This window comes from Megalops cyprinoides, chromosome 1, assembly GCF_013368585.1.
Source record: "Megalops cyprinoides isolate fMegCyp1 chromosome 1, fMegCyp1.pri, whole genome shotgun sequence".
Taxonomy (NCBI): domain Eukaryota; kingdom Metazoa; phylum Chordata; class Actinopteri; order Elopiformes; family Megalopidae; genus Megalops; species Megalops cyprinoides.
The window spans coordinates 37,410,878-37,428,957 of record NC_050583.1 but is presented as its reverse complement, the minus strand read 5'-3'; the positions used below and the strand labels follow the sequence as shown (position 1 = coordinate 37,428,957).

General features: G+C 43.1%; 1 protein-coding gene across 5 annotated transcripts in view; it reads right to left on the bottom strand.

Moving 5' to 3' along the window:
• LOC118782130 (speckle-type POZ protein-like) overlaps positions 1-18,080 on the bottom strand; it is an 87,141-nt gene that overhangs the window by 61,458 nt on the left and 7,603 nt on the right. For 3 of the 5 annotated variants that reach the window (XM_036535405.1, XM_036535433.1, XM_036535424.1), the window contains exon 2: positions 2,458-2,584. The exons of the other annotated variants lie outside the window; for them this stretch is intronic. The gene's annotated coding sequence lies outside the window, so the exon portion shown is untranslated. The remainder of the gene's footprint in view (positions 1-2,457; positions 2,585-18,080) is intronic. 5 annotated transcript variants of the gene reach the window in all.

Genomic DNA, 18,080 nt, shown 5'->3' with positions numbered 1-18,080 from the left:
TCCTTTTAAATTTGGAACAACTGATAGCAAATAAACTCTATTTTTGAGTACTGTTAACACAATCTTGCATCAACATTTCACATTCCTATTCAAGTAGCTAAAGAAGCTGCCAACTGAAAGATGAGGCACTCAGCTGATATTGATTGGATATTTATTTACGAATTACAATTTCTCTTTTACACTTATAGCTTCACCACGACCTGTGTCCGTCTGTCTTGTTACCCTTCTCTTTCACCCACTGGTGAAATTCGGTCTTGCTGCCAGTATGCCTGTCACAACTCCCTCTCACAGGACTGTCAGACAGACAGGCCTGAGTCAGCAGGGGAGTAATGGACACTGACACCAGGAAATGAGCACTGCCCAACACCGCCAATCCGGTAATCAGGGTCAAGCCATTCTGCCCTGCGTGCATTCTCTGCTCAGCTGACGGCAGCAGCTGCCTCCCACATATACATGCATACACACAAATACCCCCTCTCCTCTCCCTGTTATGCGTCACAGTGCCCAGGAAGGGCTGCCGCTCCCCTCTAAGTTGGACCAGCACTGACTCTGTGTCCTTCAGGTGAGATAAATAAAGCCAGGGATTCAGAGGCACTCATTGGACATCCAGGCGCCCCCTGCTGGAAGAGGCTCAAGGTGAAGATGCCCAACAGTGGCGACAGAGAAGGGCGGCATCTCCCCTCTTTTATAAACGACCTCTTCACAGCGCACGGCCTTGGCTCTGTGATGACGGCAGTGCTGGAGGCAGGGAGGGGAAAGATGGAGAGAGCAGAGAGACAATGGAAAACAAAGTAGGCACAAGAAGAATGGAAGACCCGAAAACAGCGGATGAAAGATGGGCCCATGTACTACGTGCTGATGAAAGAGAGAGAGCAGCAGTCAAGACAAAAAGAATGAAATGGGGAATTAAAAAGCGACACAAGAAAGGAGTGGAGACAAATTCAAGGGAGGGTGGAAGGTGACAGAGGAAGGCGAGGGAAAAATAAAAAGAAACGTCAGTTTGAATGAAACTGGAGACAGAAAAAATATCCTACTCTGTGTGGTGAAAAAAGCAACACTTTTTTTTTTAAATGGGGATTTTAGAGAAAGCCTCGCCAGGGGGTTACATCAACCGCTTGACTACATTTATAAGGAACCACTAAGACTGAATAACTGTCACAATTAAGAGCACAACTGTCAACCGGGCTGGTCGCGCCCCGCGCTGCCCTCACAAACCCCCTCCATAGCCGCAACTGCCAGCACACTCTGTAATGAGCAGAGCTTGTCTCCCAGAGCTTGGGGAAGGAGGAGGGGGACAGAAAGAACAGAGAGAGGGGGAGAGGGGATGACTGAAGGGGGAGGAAGAAACTTGGGGAGGGGGGGCTTGATGGTAACGCAGCTCCACTGTCTCAAGGCCAGAGTGATCTGTTGTCCCTCAGACGTTCGTTGCCTAATTTCGCACTGAAACTACGTCATTGTGTGGGCTGAGAAACAGCTGGGGTGGTGGGGGTGTTGGTTGGGGGGGGATAAATCGGAAAGAGAGGCGCAGAAAGGTGAGCCCTTACGTAGCATTCGGTCCTGCTCTACATCATGATCGATCGCACTCAAGCGTGCTCAAGGTGCTGTCACAATATTATCACTATCAAGCACCAGGGGATTTGAGTCATGTCATCTCTCACACACATTACCATGTGTCCACTCATGTCCAGACTAGTGTCTTCTTTTGGACAGTGAACTCTCCTGGGGTGCCTGGGGCACTGCTGGTCCTTGAAAACCACCTGAGCTGAAATACAGACCCCAGCCGGCTCAAGCGCTCTCTCTCTCTCTCTCTCTCTCTCTCTCCCTCCCCTGCCCCTTCCTCCATTTCTCCCCCTCCCTCCTTCTGTTTGGACCACAGATGGTGGAAAGTCCCCTGAGTGCGGTGGCAGGTGTGCTGCCCCCTTCTCCTTCCCTCCTTCTCTCTCCTTCCACTCCTCCCCAGCTGCGAGAGACAGAGGATAATTTCCTCTCTGCCTCCGTGAATCCACTCGAAAGACCACTACTCAGACTACCTCAGATTCATCCCATTTGTCTGTACAAATCTGCAAATGAGGTTTCTGTCTAACTACCATGTAAATGGCTTCCCCGCGAGAAAAATCGGGGAATCCACCGTGTGCATCTGCGTAAGAGTGTGTTTGCGTAACATTGGTGTTTCAGTGTTTGTTTGAGTGAGTGGCATGTGTATGCGTGGGGTATTTAAAGTGTATCTATGTGAATGAGTGAGTGTGCCGGTGTGTGTGTCTGTGTGTGTCGGTGCTTTTCTCTTTCCTGAACTCTATCAACACTCCCAATCTGATACCACCTAATAATAACAATAAAACTTGACTGTGAAACCTGGCAAGGCAAATCTCATCTTCGAGCCCTCAACACCTCTCTTCCTCTCAACTTCTCATTTCCTCCCCCCTCCCTCTCCTCCAGCCTCTATCTCTGTCTCCATACCTGTGGAAAGATAACACTCCTTCACTCCGAGAGGAGAAGCATCACTCTTCCTCCACCAGAACCAGGAGAACATGCCAAGGCTGGGGCTGATGTCTATCACTCTTCTCTGGGCGAAAGGGAGAAGTGGCTGAGAATGGAACGAGAGGGAGAGAGAGGACGGAGTGAGTGAGGGAGAGAGGAAGAGAGAGCGACGGACCCAGGGGTGTGTGTGTGTGGGGGGGGGGGGGGGGGGGGGACAGACAGAGAGACAGTTTTCCAATTACAGACTCTGGCTGAAAGCGTGTGACACCAATCAAAGGTGCTCCGGGAGGTGGCGGTTCCTCGGCTCTCATCCGCTGCCTGTTTATCAATGCGTGATCCATCCCTGTCCCTTCGCTCATCCACTTCAGTAAGCCTGCATCTTTCTCTCTGCATATCCCCCCTGATGAAGTGGGTGACGACGCAGCCACAAGGCGAAAGCTCCCTCTCGGCTCCGCCCGGAGACGCGTGCCGTCTTCCAGCCGTGCGTGCCACATGCGGGCCCATCTCAGTCCCACCCAGCCCACAGCGGGGAGCGCAATAAACATCTCCGCAAACAAGCAGCAGACATAAACAACAAACGACATCGCCGCGCCGTCTCCCGGCACAGCGGATAGGTCACAGCAGAGAGAAGGGGGTTTGCGTTCGCGGCGGCTCTGGCGGAGGCGGTGTGCGCTTAAAGGGAAATAAATAAGCGCGCCTGAAGTGTTCGGCGGGTGCGCGTGTGGAGGGCGGGAGGCGTGTGTGACCTTGCGGGGCGCCCGCGGTTTTAATGAAGGGCCTCGTCTCTCAGCGCCGACACTGCCATTATTCAAATCCGCGCGCGTCGCCGTCATCGCGGAGCATCCACCGAGGCATTGATCAGGGGCTGTCCCGGAGACAAGGAGGACCAGGGAAGGAGGGGGTCGGATGAGTGGGGGGGTTGGGGGGGTGGGGGGTTCTGGGGAGGGATACAAAGACAACAAGCTGTGGGACAACTACTACAAGAAACACCACCTCAAAAGAAAAACACCCTTACACTGATCAACTGCATGTCAATCACAGGAGCTGCTCCCCGATATTTCGCGTCTGATGGTTGGAACTGCTTCTGTCAGGGCCCGAGCATGTGTACTGTAAAACACTGACCTATAGTGTAATTGTATCCTTGGGGTAAGAGCCACTGAAAAGCCGCGCACACTGCTCCTGCTTGTCCTTGGATAGCCCTGAGGACTTTTTTGAGGAAGGTTGTGGAGCTGTGAGGCCTGGCTACCCACAGCAGCCTTCTCACTGGAGTCAGCACCTCGCTGCTGCTAATCTGTGTGAAAATCCGCCGGCTGCATCCGTTCCGCCTGCAGTCATCAATATTCGTCTCCACACCTGCAGACACCCACACCTGCCACCGCTCGGGGGGGGGTATGCAAGAGTTCTGGAAGCACATCTCCAGGGTACTTCATGTTTAGCAGGAAGGATACCGCTAAAGAAGGGTTTCGCCTCACTGAGGAGAACCGATAAAATTAACGGGGTGGTGACAAAGACAATAAAGAAAACCTACTGCATCAAACCTGCATCAAACTGTTGGATCTGACTGTATCCTCGCATCCAGTCACATCAAGTTAAATCACAGATAAAAGCAGGGGCTTTGAGTGAAGAGGCATGAGACAAATTGGAGAAAAATTAAGGCTGGCCAGAGGGACAGAAAGAAGCAGATCTGCAGCCAGGGGGAAGAGCCACTGAATCCATCTCAGCTCCACCAAGCAGCAGAATCAGCGTTCACCTGAAGACCCGCTACCATTCGCCATTGAAGTCCACGCAACTGGAAGGGGCTGATGTTAACACGACACAGCGTAAAGAGAAGGCCTCTCTGCCCGCGTGGAGTCAGATCAAAGTGCTTCAAGACGAGTGATTCACACATGGGACATCCAATCTAGGAGTTCAAGAGAGATCAACAAAACTTCAACATGTCCGAACCGACATAGTGTAATAAGGTAAGAGAGAAAAAAAAATAAAGACAATCAAACACAATGGTAATGGAGCTGCATTTCAGAACCCAGCCAGATGCACAAGAAGGTTCCCCATCACACCCGATCAACTAACCATTCCCCAAATAAGTGCACACACAAATGCGACAGTGGCTCAGGAGATAGAGCAGTTGACTGGGGATTGGAAGGTCCCTGGTTCAAATCTGGCTCATCCTGGCAAAGTGTCAAAGTGTCCTTGAGCAAGACACTGAACCCCCAACAGCTCCCAGTGGCCAGTTGGTAAGCCTGTATAGCTGCCTCTGCCACTGGTAGGTAGATGTGAGGCATATAACTGTAAAGTGCTTTGAGTACTCAAATGAGTAGAAAAGCGCTATATAAATGCAGTCCATTTACAAACACGCGCACACAGTCGCACGCACGCACCCCTTTCTTTCTTTTAACTGCACCAGGTGTACTACACACTCACAGCCATCCGTGGTGAGAGAGAGAGAGATCAAAGATTTTACAGATCATTTAACAGGCATTGGAATGGCTTTGGTGCCGGGCTGCAGGGGTCTGACGCTGCGCATCTGTGGTGGGGAAGCAAAGAAGAGGGAAGAGAAAATAAAAGCCTGCACAATGAAAGACGACAACGAGAGGAACATTAAAAGCCAGTGAGGGACAAGGAAACAAAGGAGTAAAGGAAAGGTGGAGAAAGTGGGTGGCAGACACCAAGCAATCTGTGCCGTAAATGTAAACAGGTACGCATCGGCTGTCTGCAGGAAATGCTGCAGCATGCACCTCGTTTGAGCCCAAGGTTAAACTCCTACATTTTGTATTTCTGACCACAACTTTGGAGGACGAAGGCGTGAAGAGCCACAGGCACTAAAGCACCATAAACCTGCGCCAGCATCAGGCTACCTGGCCAGAGATCGCTGGGGACGGTGTCTCTGTGTGGCATTGCGAGTCCGCATATCGGTAACTTCATTACAAATTTAATTTTGTTCCTTACTTTCACTGCAGAAGGTCTCGATGCTGAAAAGCCGTTTTATGCTGTTTTCACATATGGCTAATTACAGCCAGAAAAACACGTCTCTAATACGCATCCAGTGAAGCATCATTTTTAGAGGCACATTAACCTTTGTCACACATAAACCAAACAAGGTAGACAGGAGCCAAAACTTAATTTGACTACACAGATAAGCACCATTAATATATGCATTTGCTGGTCTTCTTCGCAGCAGGGAGAGCTGAGTTAGACAACTAAAGTGCATTAATATTATGAAACTATTTACTGAAGTGGGATAATGTCCTATACACAAACACTCAGTTGGCCAACTAGTTATCTGTTGCGGCCTTCTTGCCATTCATTAACGAGACTGACGCAACTACCAAAAAAGCAAGATTTTTTTTCTTCCGAACTTGTATTACACATTTTGAAATTAACACTCTGATACTAATCAACTGTCACTGGCTAGTACTTTACAAGAGCAAATCAGCTATGTACTGCATGTCTGAACTGATATACTAATATACTGATACTGATATACTGGATCTCATTTGTAAGTCGCTTTAGATAAAAGTGTCTGCCAAATGAATAAATGTAAACGTAAATGGAAGCCAAATCAATTTTCATTTGCTTCAAATAAATTCATTGGGTTTTGTTGGTTTTTGGTTTGTTTGTTTACAGTTTGAAAATTGCCAATGCACCCGTCTCACATGCTTTAAGAGGCTAATAATGGAGATCAAAAAGAAAGTGACTTGTTGCAGGGAGTTATAAATCAAATGCCCATTCATCACTCATGCATTAGAGGCAGTATGTCAAGCTCAGACGCCAGAGTGTGAAAGAGGTGTTGAGGGGAATGGGTATTTCTCATGTGTGAAAGCGCTCCCTTGCTTTTCAATAGGCCCACCCCACTAAACTGTAAGGCAAGGGACAGCATTCATTTTAGATTTTCAGAGATGCTAGCCTTTAATGCTTCAAGGCCCACAGCTTACCGGAGCATCACAGCACTAAACTACAGTAAATGGACTTTTTTTTCCGTACACCTTTCTTCACACATCGTCAGAGTGACAAAAGGGAGTTTATCAGCCATCCCCAACTGCAGCATTACCAGCCTCTCAGTCTCTCCAGCACTCTGCAATAATGGTGTCCCACGGCAACCGGATAATTACACCCGGCCACCTCAAAACTCTAAATGAGAGGAGTGGCTGGCAGGGTGGTGTAACCCAATTCATCAATAAAAAGTGTTCATTATGTGTTTGAAAACCATGTTTTTTTTTTCCTTTGCCACCTACTGCAATTTCACATTAATTAGGAGCCAGTGGTGCGTTACTGACCGTGCTGCGTTCACTAAAATGGAAAAATAGGACACATCACACTGGCGGGTAATGTCCTTGCAATAATGCTAGGACATCAAAGAAACACTCGGAGCGGCTCAGCCGGAAAGGCGCCCACCTTGCGAGCAGCCTGAGCCATACAGCCCGGGTGTGCAACCAGATATGTCATCTGTCAATAGTGACCAGGAGGCCACAGTGTCAGAGCAAACCGGACTCCTTCCGTGCGGGATAGGGGTGGGTAGGTCAGCCTGGGTTTCCTCGTCTCACCCCTCTCAGGCACCCTTAGTAAGATGCCTCAAAGTTGCACGGATGACATCAGTGGAGCAGCTCTCCAACGAGAGCCCACTTCACCGTGGAACACTCGTAGTGCAAAAAAACAGCCATTATGGTGTGCAGCGGCATGTGAGGGGTGTCCATATTCAATAACATTTTTCAACATTATGCGGTTAGCACAAATTATTTATTTACTTTAGCTGTAACCTGTGTGGTGTGCCACTGGTTTTGGTGCACAACCCTCTGAGAATTTATGCAATTACTAAGTCGTTTCCCAAAACACAAAAATGTGCTTGAGTTTTACTTTGAGTGGCTGACAACTGAGAAGAAACCAGTGGGCAATCATGACAGGCCACTTGGATCACCTTTGTTTTTTAGAGGGCTACACTCGGCACATTAGCCTTCTGAAAAAGCTTTGTGCCAACTGAGCTCTTTAAGTATAAAAGCTTGTTTAATGCATTCATATGGAAGCTCTGAAGAGTTTTGTGCTATTTTATTACATACATTTTAACGTCGTGGATGGGGAAAAGACAAAAAAAAATGCAGTGAAGAAAAGGAAAAAAATTAAATTAGAAATGTGGCATTTAAAAAAAAAATGAAATTAAAAAATGAAACGTGTTCCCCAAAAGGAAAAGCAGTAGCCACACTAACCTTTGAGAATCCTGGTTGCAGGCCAGCGTCCGCTATTCATGTGTGATTGATGTGTGTATCTGCTCTCACTTTCTGCCATACGGCTTCATCACTTCTCTCCCGAGTTAATGCTACTTAAACCTACCTCCACAGAGTGTGTCTCTGAATTGCATTCATACGTTAGGCGAGGAATGAGGCAGAGACTGGGAGAGCAATAACACAAACTCAGAGATGGTCCAGAGGGAGGAAGGGATGAGAGGATGCTAATGCTTGTACACATAATTGGCGGTGGAGAAGAGGACAGGAAAGCAGCTGCTTGGAAGAGGCACAGGTACTGGGAAAAACAAAATCATCCCCTAAATCTTGAAAGTATCCATTTCCGCCGAACCATTTAGCTGGCCCATTACAGTGTATCAGTGCAGTGTAACTGCATTACTGCCTTTGGCAAAGGGTAAGACAACCATACAGCCTTTATGCAAAGTCTTAAGATATTGACAAAGCAGTCCTAGAGAGAAAAAAAAGACTTATTTCCTTAATCACGTGTTGCATAACTGCATGTCAATCATAATTTCCTCACTTAAAACCCTCAGTACTGGTTTTACAGCTGTAAAGCACAGGGACGACAAAGTTAACACCCCACATTATCCTAACATTATTATTAGAACATTCACAGTTACGTGATAGACACTTTAGCACTGTAACGATGTTGGCTGTTAACACAATCGGGACCCAGCCAGGCAGCACGGACATGTAGAGCTCAGGGTCCTTGCATTAGGATATATATATATATATCTTCACATATTTCCAATGACCTTAAAGCATAAGCATAAAACAAGCAAATGCAGACAATTTCATGGGTATTATCTATTTATTTCAAATGTTTGATGTTAAACCTGACATGAGGATTGTCTATGTAAATACTAAGAGAACATTAAAAAGGAAAGGAAACCTCAATTCTTTCACATCTTCACGGTTATTTAAAAGCCTGTAAAAGGCTTCAACAATGAAGCTACAAAAATAAATAAAAATCCATGGATTTCTAACTGTCACTACTGAAGACCCTTCAAGCGCTAAGTAAGACACTGCATAGAGTCACTAAACTACAAATCACATTGCATTCCAAACAACTACCCAGTAAGTTATTATTAGCTATGTTCTTAAGCACATATATGTGCAGGTCATGCAGTTTAATCCCACTGAATGATAGTAATGTCAAAGTGTAAAAAAAAAAAAAAATCACGTCAACATGTTCAACAGCTTGGACACCATCTTCAGCATCTTCAGTATCTGCTCTGGAGCCGAGGTACACCATACTAAGTAGAAATCATTCCACAGAAGCGCAAGTACTTCATTTGATCTCACTGGCCTTTCAAGAAACATCTGTTTGTAAATATGGCAGTACTACTCTTCTTACTGCATTCCAAAATGGAAAATTGTGTAGTGTAATGTAATGCCTCAGTCTTCCTTAGGGTTGGCAGTGTAGCATAGTGGTTAAGGAACAGGACTCGTAATCGTAAGGTTGCTGGTTTGATTCTCCACAGGGGCGCTGGGAAAGGTACTTAACCCACAACTACCTCAGTAAATATCCAGCTGTATAAATGGATAACATTTAAACCTGTAACTGATGTAAGTTGCCCTGGATAAGAGCGTCTGCTAAATGCCAATAATGTAATGTTAATGTAATGAAAACTGCAATGTTATGTGTGCATGCAACAAATGTCAGGTTGAATCGTGATAAACTGGAATGAAACAAATCCCATCAAGTCACTCTATATTAAAACATATCATTCTTGTGCTGTATCATAGCCAATGTATCAAGAGACAACAAGCACAACACAATCAGTTTATTAAAACAATGAGAGGGTTTGTGGATGAATTTTACTTCAATTTTCACAAAATACAGTGCTGGCCAAAAGTATTGGCACCCCTGCAATTCTGTCAGATAATGCTCAATTTCTCCCAGAAAATGATTGCAATTACAAATGTTTTGGTAGTAATATCTTCATTTATTTTGCTTGCAATAAAAAAACACAAAAGAGAAAGAAAAAAAAGTCAAATCAAGTATCAATTTACACAAAACTCCAAAAATGGGCCGGACAAAAGTATTGGCACCCTTTGAAAAATCATGTGATGCTTCTCTAATTTGTGTAATTAACAGCACCTGTTACTTACCTGTGACACATAACAGGTGGTGGCAATCACTAAATCACACTTGCAGCCAGTTAAAATGGATTAAAGTTGACTCAACCTCTGTCCTGTGTCCTTGTGTGTACCACATTGAGTATGGAGAAAAGAAAGAAGACCAAAGAACTGTCTGAGGACTTGAGAAGCAAAATTGTGAGGAAGCATGGGCAATCTCAAGGCTACAAGTCCATCTCCAAAGACCTGAATGTTCCTGTGTCTACCGTGCGCAGTGTCATCAATAGGTTTAAAGCCCATGGCACTGTGGCTAACCTCCCTAGATGTGGATGGAAAAATTGACGAGAGATTTCAACGAAAGATTGTGCGGATGGTGGATAAAGAACCTCGACTAACATCCAGACAAGTTCAAGCAGTCCTGCAGTCCGAGGGTACAACAGTGTCAACCCGTACTATCTGTCGGTGTCTGAATGAAAATGGACTCTATGGTAGGATACCCAGGAAGACTCCACTTCTGACCCAGAGACATAAAAAAGCCAGGCTGGAGTTTGCTAAAACTGCAATAGGCTTACGTTATAGGCTCTTCGAATTGCGTGCGGGCTAGGCTGTGACTACTAGTCAGGCCCAGCGCCAGGATGAAGTGACTGAGGGGGCCTTTAAAAATGGTGAGGGAGCAAATTTTTTTATATAGTAAAACAGTAGGTCATCACCCTGCTATGCCTATTTCTGCATTTTTTTCGTCCTGCGGGTGGCAATATAGTGGCGTTTTGACTAGATGCGAACATTTCCCTACCTTACCTTTTCCATGTGTTTGTGCGTCATTGTGCACACGTTTGTGTGCAGATTGCCAGGTCACCACCTAAAATTAGTCTGGTGGTAGGTTTAAGCCTTTCGCACCTAACTCACTTTTTAGGCTATGTAGCGAGCATGTTACATTACATGGTTAGTTTTCATTAGCGTTATAGCATAGCATTATTCGTTAATGTTAAATCGCTGTTTCCTCAATTAGCTAGAATTTTTCCAGTCTAGTGTTCTAATCGCACCGGTTTTAGCATACGCACTAAATGGCAAATTACACCAGTGTGACTATACACGCGAAAGGGTTAATGAAATTCATTGATTTAGGCATGCAATAGCCTCTGAAAGCCTAACTAACAACAGAAGACTACTGTTTCAAAATCAAACAACACATTTATTTCACAGCAGTGGTGAAGCCAGTATTAAACCTGAGTGTCCTCGCACAATTCAGGGAATCGGAGCACTCGAAATGTAGGTCTATACAAGACACAAAAAAATAGAATTTATGAACGATTCTAACCACTGACAGATGACTGCTAAACTCAACAAGATAATAGCCAACAGCGTTTTGTTGTTTTTGCTGTTTTCCTATAGGGTACATAAAACTTAAATTGGGGGGGCAGAAAATACAACTGAGGGGGCAAAGCCCCCTCTTGCCACCGGGTGCGGTGTGTGTGTGTGAGAGAGAGAGAGAGAGAGAGAGAGAGTTCATGTCTTTAATGAAGGGTTATTTGTTTTGCTGCTATTCAACAATAAGGAACATCGTTTGGAACAATTTGATCTGTTTATTTAGTAGCCTAGACCCAGAAACTATTAGGCTAAGCCGCTAAGATACAATAGGCTATGCCTTGCAATCAGTGTATTATGCTAACGTTTGGGCAAACAGCCCAAAAATGAAACAGTGCAACACTGCTCACTTTACTGTAGCTACGGTGGCTCGTGCAAAACCTTGTTGTCTACACAAGTGTCTGTCCTTTTTGAAACGTGCACTAAATAAGGAAACGTTATCTCTTACTCTATGACATGAATGCCATCGCTATACAGGCTAAAGCTGGCAGTTTGCACGTCGGGTCGGGTCAGGTCCGGTCCGGGTGGTTGATTAACGCATATTTTTGCGGGTTGGGCAGTGCGGATTGGCTCTCATACCGGGTCGGGTGGGTGCGGGTATTAAAAAACCCTGACCCGCGCATCACTAGTGCACAATAACGGCTAACCAATTAATGCCAACATACGCATAAATTTAGTAATCCAGGGATACTGTTTATCCATTTAAAACCAATTAGTCTAGATTCGTCCCCTACAAAAAGCAGTAGAAAATCTCATCCTTTTTCCACTCTCCAACCAGTGCAGACTATCATGATATGTCTTCTACCAATCTGCTGATAATGTCAAGGCAAGTAGCCCTATGGAGCCTCTGTCACATATAGAATCAGCCAGCATGTCCACTGCAGCTTTAAAAATGTCACGTCTCTGGGTGGATCACAGAATGGATATCTGATGCATTATACAGTCGCTGAGTTCGTTAAAACAAAGCATGTATATTGCATGTTGCTGAAAAGATTCAAACCTGTAGTTCAGCCACACCAAGGAATTTCTGTGCCAGGTTCATTTAATACAATATAAATAGACGTTCCAATTAATAAACCAAACAAAGACATTAAAATACATTTATAAAATACTTCCAAACAGCTAGAATAAATTACTAGTAAGTACCTGCATGTTTCAGTCATAAACTTGTGTTGTTAGTGTTTCAGTTAAATGCTTTTAAAATATGTAAATTATGCATATTTAATATTATTTTGCCCAAATGGTACTTGCCCTGAAATATTTCAAAATGCATATATAACATACCCCATCACTTAAAGTGAACTGTTTCACAGTGTGTAACCTATGACCTACACTATCTTAAGCCATGCAATTTGCTCTTATTTAGTATCCAAGACTTGTCTACATATTCTAAAAATGTAACATGCTGTGAAGTCATGCTGAAAGTCAGGGAATACAATCTAATTAATTTTAAATTACTTTAGTTTACTGGAAAATGCATTATCCTTTTTTATGAAGCTCAGTTAAATATATTTAACTATAAACACACTGCCAATTAAAAGTTACAATGGAAAAAAAATGTTCAGGTCATTTCAAACCATATTAATGTTTAGGCTACACAAAAACAGTAATTACACTGAAACACTATTTGTTAATGTATATAAGCCAACTAATTAAAGTCTTAGATACAGTTCCCAAACACCCTCTTATCGTGTGCACTTTTAAATAACAATTAGCTACAATGACAGGCCTACAGAACACTAAGGTGAGAGTAGGATGGCTGATTACCCATGTTTCCTAAAAGCCTGGTCATTCAGGTTGTAAATGCATTATGTATTTCTCCAAAGGCAAATATTGATAGCCATTTCTTTACCCTGAAGTAAGCTTTTCTTTAATTGTATGAATGTTAAGAGCAACAGCATATATTTGTGTGTGTGTGTGTGTGTGTGTGTGTGTGTGTGTGTGTGTGTGTGAGAGAGAGAGACATATCTTAATCATTGCCACAGCTTCAAATTGCATTGAAGCTTTTGCATCTTCGCTGAAGGCAGAGACAAATTTCTTCTGAGGATCCTAAATAGTCAGGTGTGACTGCAACCCTCCTTGGTGAAAATGATGCTTTTCCTCCTCATCAGAATGTGGATGAAAATTAGGTGCAAAATCACTTCAGAGAGACTTTCCCCATCACTGGAGTTCAGCCCACTGGATTGGTGGAAAGTCAATCGAGATCGCTTCCCAAGGTTAAAAAACTGGCGACACGGAGGCCTCGTATTCCCTGAACATCTGTGCCTGCTGAACGGGCTTTCTCCACCGCCAATTCACAGGCTGCTACACAAGGCTGAATTCAAACCACTTCAACGTGACACAATGAGATTTCACTAAATAAATAAATAAATACATAAATAAATAGATGAATAAATAACAGAACAGTATCCAGCTCTGTGCTAAGACACAGAACATGCATATGTGATTTGTTCATTTGTTGCATGTGCATTTGTTGTCCTTTTCAGCCACAGGTGACTGAAATTAGACTTTTTTTTCTGGCTATTGAAGGATGAAACAGCCTCCAAGGAGAACCGCCTTACTGAAGAAGTACAATTCAGCTGCATTATTTTGAATGCAATAACCGGGGCAATGTTTCTTGAGGGAATCATGGCATCTTTAATGCATTTACAAGCCAATTCTTCAGAGGGATTATCATTAGCATACCCTGCTGGACAACTGTGGTGACCACAAATTTTATAAATATATATATATATATACATTTTTTTTTTCTTTTCTGTCAGGAAATTACTGACGCTTGTTTAGCACTGATCTGAACCTGAAGCGTCGATTCTTAACATTACAGATCAATCGGTTCACCTGTACCATTTAAAACGGGTAATCCACTTACATATTTTCACTTTATTGTCATTAGTTATGCTGGTAATTGTAATTACAATAAGATTAGATATTCCAAGCCAAGAGACTCTGGTGCAAGTCTATTTGCTATAGCACATTCCTTGAGAGACACAGTAAAACTGGCATATTAAAGGTATTTCACAGGTAAAATAAACCTAAAAGTGGTGTAAATCAGCTAGCCTTCTCTGGTGCACCGTGAGCATCACCCACAGGGGAGAGACCTGAGGAGCAGTATCCACACCATTACTCACACGACTCTACCACATAACAGCTCCTCCACTGCCTCATGAATATTCATCCCCCTCATTACTACACAAGCGGGAAATAAGCAATATACCAGGGCCAAGAGACAATGAGGGGTGGGGAGAACTGAGGAGAGAGAGAGAGAGAGAGAGAGAGAGAGAGAGAGAGGAAGGGTGAGTCAGACTGAGCACTTGCACTGAAATTATTATATACAGCACACCTCACACCCTATACTCCAGAGATATATGAGACTGATACACTCTAGAGCAGGACGAAACGAGGTTTGGGGACCACAAATCATCGTTTATGATCTGAGAAAACACTGTCAAAACAAAAAAAAATAGCCAGAGGAGAAGAGCTATGATATGTGGGCCTAACATCATGAAACACTGCTCAAACGCAGCCAGAGTGAGATGGACATACTGTCGCATTTACTGCAATTCACTTTTACCAGTGTTATATGTATATATGGTTTTCCAGCTTCCCCCCCATGGTAAAAATGAACATAAAATTATTCATGCTTAGAAGACTGCATAAATGGTTCCAGTAAACCTTTGGCTACGTATTCAAGTACAAATGTGAATGTATGAACGGAAGAGAAATTGTGTCACTCAGGAGGAAAAGCTAAACAAACTAAATAAAGACAGAGGCTGGAAAAGAAAACCTGAACAGACTTGACAGGTCAGATGATTGTCAGTAAACAGGCTCTGGGACCTTAATCATCTCAGCCCTACTGTTATTCCTACAGCAGGAGAGACAAGCAAAAGTTTACATTATGCATACCTATAAAACCAAGATTTGAATTAATACTGCTGTCACCGCATTCTACAGCCAAGGCATGCATGCCAGCCAATGCCTAGAACTAAATTTCATACAGCAAGAAAAGACTGGATTCCACTAACGTAAGGACTTATGTTTTTTTTTCTACCAAATTTGACCGCAGACAGCGTAATTAATATGGAAAAAGCACAACATGGGGACAGAAGCGGAGGGAGACAGCTCGGTGTTGGATTCTCAGGCTTTATTACGCCGACATAAAGGCCACAGGGTGGGCAGTGACGAATTTTTCAAAGGTGAGACAGCAGAAGGCATAAGGATATGTGAGAGTGGACTGCAGCTGAGCAAAGCACCTCATCAACAGCCAGGTCAAATCCACAGCCGTGTCTTCACCCTGGTCAGTCAAGGCAGTTTAATCGAGCTGGAGAAGTCAAAAACGGAGCTTGCGCGCATTTTCGTGAGTTGATTACTTCGCATCTGGTCAGAACAATAGCAAACACTGCTAATTCAGTGGTAATGGTAGCCTTATAAGAGAGGCTATGCAATTTGAAATAAAGCCCTGTAACCTGGCCCAAACCCAACGGGGCACCACAAAACATGTCAGGTTCAGGGCTACAATTGGGTTATACAGCATTTGGGTTTGGGTCGGGTCAGATGGAGATCAGCGTTTCTGGATGTCAGGTTTTGAATGCACGACTGTCCAAAATTTGGGATCATATATTATTTTGAACAAATGACAAATACAAAAAGGGAATTAGTTTGTCAGGCCCCCTAATACATGGAGCTTGAATGGAGAATTTATTTATGTATTTATTTAGAAAGAACTTATTTTCACCTATGTGTCCTTTGTTTTCACAAAAAGGACTGTTCATTTTGCTGAGCTGTTGAGCTGAATGTTCCCATTTTTATTTGTTTACATGCAGAGACTTTAATGTTTATTTTTTAAGATGCTGAAGGATATATACTGTGGATTTTTTTGAGCATAGTGTTTTATTGAAAAGGAAAAGTTTTGGTAAGGTAATTTTGATATTTGTAAGCTGAGCGTGACTTTGATTTCATTTCATTATCCCCAGTAGCCAATCCTCATCGGGGAGGGCTGGGGCTGGGTCAGGTAATAGACAAAGTTATCATCTTCAGGCCGGGTTCAGTTCGGATATTAAAGTGCACAACTCAGGTTGGACTCAGGTTTCAGTTTCAGGTCTATGCAGACCTTTAATTCGAAATTCCAAACAAAGAAAGTCTGTATGGGCTACTGGTCAACACAGCTATTTTTTTTTTTTTTCATTTCCTCAATGAATACCAACAATCAGATGAAAAAGCACAGGGATGCTCAAATTTGCTGTTCATAAGGTATGCTATTTTTGAGAATTACATCAGTCCACAATGATTTGAGCCAATTCTTAAAAGCTGATTCTTAAAAGCAGAGTGACAAATGAATGAATGTGATGGATATTTGTATATTTGAACACTTTGTAAATAAAAACATTTTGTAAAATAAAAATGTCCTTAGCCAAATCTTCAAACATAGAGTAGAATGCATTTAAAGTCTTTTTATACAATCCTTTATGAATTAAAAATCTGACTCTCCTAAGAATATCACTTGTGAATTGCTAGCTCTAAGCCTGCTACAGTGTCATATTGCAATTGGTGTCCCAAAGCAAATCCATTTAAACTTAAAAATAGAACTGACTCAACTTAATTCATTTTGAGTGACTCCATGATATCTGGCATTGTGTGGTCCACAGTGTCTTGGGGCATTGACTACATGCAGCCGATTCTGATGTTACATCATTAATTCTTATAAACTGACTGTTTTGTATCCAGGGAATGGAACTGCAAAAGAACAGTTGCCACTTTGTTTCATCTGAGGAACCTTCCCTGCAATGTAGTGTTTTGCATCCACTTTGACCGCCTCAACTGAACAGCATGGGCCCTTAAGATGTGCTGTCTATCAACTTTAGATGAAGGTCTGTCTACATTCCAAAAAAATAGTGACTGAAACATTTGGTTTGGTCACCACATCCTTCTCACAAAGTATACTCATTAAAGCAGGCTACCTAAACCCGGTTTGGTGGTCATGGATCTAAGAATTACTATACATTGGGACTATGTAAATTCACCTTAAAATAAAGTCCACTGCAGAACCTGATATTTAACTTATGGGTTGATTATCAGATACTCCCCTAGTATGTGAATAACAAAAACCTACATATCAAATGGTTTCAAAGCCACATGGTGTAGAAGGAATAGTCACTAATGTGCTTATACCCATTTCTCCTGACCTATCATTCATACACCCTACCAAAGTCATTTCATAAGGTAACATTCCTTTGATATGTGAATCAGAATTGACAATTGGATGTTAAATTTCTTGGCATTCATATTACATACATCAAATATACAAGAATTTGATTGAAAGCAATTTCTTCTAATGTATTCACCAGTATAACCTTTAAATCTTGACAACAGGCCCATAATGTGACATTCCTTTATGGAAGAATTAAAATATGTTGGCTCAGTCAACTTGACAGCTATATTGCACGTGGCAAATATATGCACATGTGCATGATAGTCATCTCTTCTAATCTATTACTTGCATGGGCCTAAAATATTGTAGGCAGGTGATAAGCCCACGTAAATTATAGTAATAATACCTAATTTACCTAATTGGTAAAGTTGGTATGTTCTGGCAGGCAAAGGCTGGAAACGTTTATTTTATCCGTCACTGCATATCCTATAAACATAGCAAATTAACACTACTATTCTCTAAAAACAGAAGATCCCATTTACATGGCACCTGTCACATGGCATGGCAGCCATACTGTATATCACTAACGTGGGTCAATGTGTTTTCATTTATCGTGAAATCTCAACTGGCGGCCTAACCTTCAAATTCTGCACTGACACTCCCATTACCTTCAAATCTGTGCACAGGATTATAATGTGATTTTCAAAATGTCTGAATCAAATTAATCCGTATAATTTTTTTTCTTCACTTAATTGCTGAACCATGTAGGCTACACA